The sequence below is a fragment of the Micropterus dolomieu genome, linkage group LG13 (genome assembly GCF_021292245.1).
Source record: "Micropterus dolomieu isolate WLL.071019.BEF.003 ecotype Adirondacks linkage group LG13, ASM2129224v1, whole genome shotgun sequence".
Classification (NCBI taxonomy): Eukaryota; Metazoa; Chordata; class Actinopteri; order Centrarchiformes; family Centrarchidae; genus Micropterus; species Micropterus dolomieu.
In genome coordinates this window covers 30,415,167-30,421,083 of record NC_060162.1, presented here as the reverse complement: position 1 = coordinate 30,421,083, position 5,917 = coordinate 30,415,167, and the positions used below count along the sequence as shown (strand labels likewise).

The window sequence follows — 5,917 nt, the reverse complement described above, 5'->3', positions numbered from 1 at the left end:
ACACACACACACACACACACACACACACACACACACACACACACACACACACACACACACACACACACGGGCATTTAGGGGCGGTGACGAATCCGCCATTTTCTGTAGATCCAAACGCTGATTTCTTTTCTCCTCAGATTTTTGCCAACTTTAACATGATGAACTGTAGGCTACTGCTTTTTACAAACTATCACAAACTATCAGAGCTCCCTGCGGACAAATTTCAGAGTCATTCTATGTAAACGTCCATTGACTTCCTTCTACCTATTTACTGAAGATAATTAGTCCTCAGTCTGTTTTCAGTTATCAGAAATGTTCTCATTTATCTCTTGATTTCATATAAGGCAGGGGTCGGTAAATAAGTCAGACATCGGGACATTTTTTTTCAAGCTGTTACATGGTGGGCCAGAACATTATTTCAGTATTATTTCAAACCCTTGGACACTTTCGTGCAAGTTCAGTGCAGTCGGTAAAATGCGGGGCTTCTGTTGGAGGAATTGTAAGATAGATCCCAAAATCTTGCAGACTTTTTTTCCCCTCCCTAGTTAAACAAATTGATTTGCCTATAAGGACACTGTGCGTCCCGGTGTTTGATCTGCATTCATAAACCTATGAACACTAATTTTCATTTCCCTGAGGAAATTCAGGGGAATCCAATCACACGTTTACTGATGGCTTATTCAGAGGTGTGTCAAGTAAGCCAGAGACTCTTTCAAATGTCCTTCAGAACTTTTCAAAGTAAAAGCTCTCAATGAACTCAACATGAAGTATTGCTTCAAAAAACATTCTTGCGCTTTTATTTTGGATTGTATTTATATTTTAGTAACTGTAACCGTCATGACTGAGCTCTATTTCAGCACCAGCCCCTATCAACTTATTCATTTTTTAGTTTTCTGCCAGAGACATTGTCACAAAAAACAAAAAAAGAGCATGACAATAAGTGATACGTGAAAGGGAGAAGAGAGCTGAAGCTAAAGCAGCCATCAGCTAATCCAGAAATAAACAGTACAATCATCATACAATACCACAAAACTACAAAGGACCAAAAATGGCATTAATAAATAATTAAATACATAACTAAATAAAAATTAATTATATTTTTGTCGTGAAAGGGGATATTTCTGTATTCCTACATTTATTAATTTCTGTATTTCCACATTTCTACATTTATTTATGCTTTTGCATGTATGCTAATTGAGTGGGTGGTGCCAAGATCAGTCTGAAGCAGGAAGGTTATAGCGATGTGATCAGATCTACTACTACTGCCTTGACTTCACTGGTACACTGAAGCTTAGCTTTTAACTCCCTCCTGGCAGCGCTTGCAGTGGGCCACTACTCACCGCACATCTATATTTTACTCTTTAGCATACTGGGACATTTTCCTGCACACTGGCACTTCTCACAAGCTGCCGGTCATTTCTCCCCTCTCCATATCAAGTTCTCTGGGCGATTTGTATGGCCCTAAATAAACAGCCTCAACTATTGCAATGCCCTACCAGGTCTTCCAGCTTGTGCGGTGAAACCCCTACAAATGGCCCAGAACGCAGCAGCGTATCTGGTTTTGATCAGCCCAAAAGGACTCATTCGCATCTGTGACACCACGATGGTGGAACAAGCTACCACACGCCATCAGAGCAGGGGCGTCCCTCTCTAACTTCAAGAAACTCCTGAAAACTCATCTCTTCCGAGAACACTTCCTCTTATAACTCCTAACCTCTAACATAAACTTTTACTTCTTTCCCTAGGTATTTACCCCATCCATGCGACATGTGCAAGACAAGACATTAGCTCTTACTCGTATTTATTGCTGTTCTTACTAGTATGTATTGTCAGTTGTAGATCTCTTACTGTATTGATGCTTTGTTGATGCTTGTATGTTGTTCCTCAAATGTAAGTTGCTTTGGATAAAAGCGTCTGCCAAATGAGTAAATATAAATGTAAATACATTACCCAGGAGCCCCTATGTGACGCTCACCTGTTCCCGTTCTCGCCTTTCTAATCTCTGTTAGCAGAGATAGAGGATGTAGAAGATCGGATACCTTGTACACAGTCTGGATGGGGCAGGAGAGTAAAAAAAGTTTGACGCACTACAGCAAACATGGGGCGGCTGTGGCTCAGGAGGTAGAGCGGAAGGTTGGCGGTTCAATCCCTGTCTTCCCCTGGTTGCGTGTCGAAGTGTCCTTGGGCAAGATACTGAACCCCGAATTGCCTCTGTTTCAACCAGTGTGTGAATGTGTATGACTGGTGAATGCAGCTGTAGTGTAAAAGCGCTTTGAGTGGTCGAAAGGCGCTATACAAGTACGGAGCATTTACATCAGGGGTGTTTCCAAACAATTCAAAATATAGTGTAATATAATGAGGTAAGGCTCTCAGGCATTCTGTATTGCTGTCATATATGTTTCTCCTGTAGATCAACTTTACTCATTTAATTTCATTAAAAGGGTCTGAAGTAGAATGTGCATCTTTAGAAATTCCTGGATTTTTACAGCTTCTCAGCTTTTCTGCTCATGTTCAAAACTTTCTGCACATTAATAATCTCTCCCACATATCTGTGTTCTCTGACATGTGCAGAATAATATTTTGAGACAAAAGTCAGAATATTACAAGAATAAAATCACAATCTATTGCGAATTAAGTCATATTTTTTTAACAAAAGCTTCCTGCCCCTCTGCTGTGCATTGCTGTGCATTACCCTGCGTTATTTTTCTGAGCCCATCTGGGATTGTACTCAATGAGACGAGCGCGCTGCTCTTTATCAGAGGTAGAAATTGAAAACACTTGTGATCAGACAGAAATCTCACCACAAAAATGTTCACTTCAGCACCTCTGATAAAGTGCAGCTCACAGTCGCTTCAGAGGGAATTAAGCATCCTGGAGCAGAGAGACGGTCAAACACAGCAAAGTGTCTCTGAGTGAGAAGGACAGACACAGAGCGACAGATGTTTGTGTCACGGTCAGGTGTGTTGTGTTATTATCTTGCCTACTTTGCAGAGGACTGTTAACCGTTTGTGTAGCAAATACACTGACTAGACACTGACTGACAACATTTATATAATTTAATTAAAATTTGCTAGGGACAATTCAGAGCCCTGGAAAAATGACCTGGCAATAGCGATGATCCTTGGCCTGGTTTGGGAGTAAAGCCTAAGATCCAGGTTTGCTCCACCACATCTGCACTATTTCCTAAGCCGTGGACTGTTGTCCCAGATAGACCGGGCTCTAAAGCGTGTTCCCCGACAAAAAACATATATTGAAATTGAAATTGGGGAACAGATTTCAGGCCTGCACATCCACCAATGCCTGTTCAGAGTGCATAAGGCTGAGACCTACTGCTATCTGGGTGCTAGGGTTTTGGACTTGGACGCTATGCTGCCGCAACTCATTAGCAAGCACTCAAATGCCAAAACTGTTATTGTACACATTGGAACTCTTTTTCGACATCAACCTTTTCTAATGCGACACTTCAAAATGCACTGATAGTGTTGTACCAGGCAGCTCCTTCTCTCGTACAAGCACTTTTGACTGACAGACTGATTTTCAGGATTCCCTTTTAGATTTTTGCTTGGTTTTAAACGCTCCGTATTTTGTATAGCGCCTTTCTAACCATTCAAAGCATCTGCATTTTACCATACACATGGCCTAAGTGCTCAAACAGAAACTAACATTCACACACTGGCTGCCAGGTGCAATTCAGTGTTCAGCATCTTGCCCAAGGACATTTTGACATGATGCCTGGACTGGGGATTGAACCGCTGACCTTCCAATTAACAGGCACCCCGCTCTACCTCCTGAACCACAGCCACCCCTAAATAAAAATAAAACCAAGTATATGGTGTTTCTGGAAACACAAGTGAGGCTTCTTTTAAACTTAACACACTCAACAGATTTCAGAAAGTGTTTCTTTATACAAATATCATGACATTTGGTTAGATATTAAACTTTTTTTTAAGACCCATATCACTGAATTGGTGAGAGAAAAAAAATGAAACAATCCTTCTCACATACAAAGCTCTTATTGGTCAGACACTACTAGTCCTATTGTTATTATTGTTATTATAATCATTAACATTACAATTATTATCATTAACACTACTATTAATATCTGTACCATTTTTCATTTAGTCTATAGCAACATCACCTTTACTGTCTGTACCTCTGTGTGTGTATATTGTGTAGGCTGCTTTGCTGTCATTGTTTGCATTACACAAGGAGACATTAAAGTCATGTCTATCAATTAGGTTTTTATTTTGAAGGTCTTGACCAGAAGTGCCAGTTTGTGGTCTTGCCAAAGTCCCAGACAGCCCAGCCTCTTTCTAAATCTCTCACTGTGCAGGATTACCAGGGAGTCTCCACCACTGAATTACCACTCTTACAATGAAGTCTGATTTGAAACTCCTTTTTTTCATTTTCAGTACTATTGAGGTCACTTTCCCTGTGGATTATTGTCCAACTCATTGTCGGTGTGACTGGAGCATCCATAGTGTGTCATGTTTTGGAGTTAGGTTCATGCCTGTTTTCCATTCCAGCACACAGGAGGTGTAAGTAACCAATTTTTTTTCAACTTGTAACTCTTCATTGTATTAAGAAAGAAAATGCCAAGTCCCAAGACTGTTTACTTATGTTTTGTAGGTGGCTTGTGGGGACAACACTGTCTTCTATTTCTCAGAATGCCTTTGCCAACTTGGCCAACATTTCTCACATGTAAGATTCCCCCGCCCCCACCTCACCCCCACTAACTATTCTTTCAAACCAGCGTAAATGGCAGGAATAGGGAATGTCACTAGAAACTAGCAGGGAGAGCACTAAAAATCTCCACCAAAGCTGTAGGATCTATTACGTTTATTGCATATTAATAGAAAATGTTTTCAACATGTTAATCAACATAGTGGAAGTCCTGAGAGAAAAAGTCATTACTGTACAAAGACAAAAAGCCTTCAATAAACTTTCTAATGGTCCTGCTACCTCTTGGAATCCATTTTATGTATGCTGCAGAAAACAAACAAACACTGGATCATAATAATCTAGCATGACAAAAAACACAAAAAGTTAAATCTTCTGCAGCAAGGTGAAAAGTTAAACCACTGGGGACATTAAACAAATGGACAAAATATAAAAACAAAATAAGTAGTGATATTGTGCTGTACAACCTCTGAGGTTGTATTGGATATGTTTTAACTGTAAAAAAGAGAGATCAGAGCTAACTTAAAGAAGAAATTAAAGTTAAATGACAAAACACCTTTAGACACACAGAAGCATTTTATGATCTGATGCCGCTATTTCCTGATTATATTTAACTTTCATTTTCCTTTTAACTGTATTTTAATTCCTTGTTTTCTGTATGTTTCTTGGTTTTATCTTTTTCAACTGTTTTTCTTGTTTTAATGTTTTTGTTTAAAACCTGATGGTTTTATGACTGTGTCTTTTATTTAGAAACTTTGTAACATGGATTTCGAAAAGTGCTCTATAAAAAGATCATCATTATTACTATTAGGGCACGAGCACGAAACGTTGCGGGACCCTATAGGAACTGTAGACACCCTCCTCCCTTTCTGCAAATTATTATTAGGGTGGCGTGGTGGTGCAGTGGTTAGCAACAGTGTGAGGCGACAGTGTTGTGGGTTCAAACCCCGGTTGCCCCGGCCTTTCTGTGTTGAGTTTGCATGTTCTCCCCGTGTGGGTTCTCTCCGGGTGCTCCAGCTTCCTCCCACCATCCAAAGACATGCAGGCTAGGTTAATTGGTGTCTCTAAAACTGTCCTTAGGTGTGAATGTGAGTGCGAATGGTTGTTTATCTATGTGTGGCCCTGCGATGGACTGGCGACCTGTCCAGGGTGTACCCCGCCTTTCGCCCAATGTCAGCTGGCGTAGGCTCCAGGCCCCCAGCGACCCTGTACACAGGATATGCGGTTGACGATGGAT

At 40.6% G+C, this 5,917-nt stretch overlaps 1 long non-coding RNA gene across 1 annotated transcript in view; it reads left to right on the top strand.

Annotated features, from left to right (window-relative positions):
* Positions 1-4,876, top strand: part of LOC123981432 — a 52,095-nt gene extending 47,219 nt beyond the window's left edge. The window contains exons 2-3 of the long non-coding RNA XR_006827764.1: positions 4,413-4,538; positions 4,630-4,876. This is a non-coding gene — a long non-coding RNA (uncharacterized LOC123981432). The remainder of the gene's footprint in view (positions 1-4,412; positions 4,539-4,629) is intronic.
* The last annotated feature ends 1,041 nt before the right edge of the window (positions 4,877-5,917 follow it).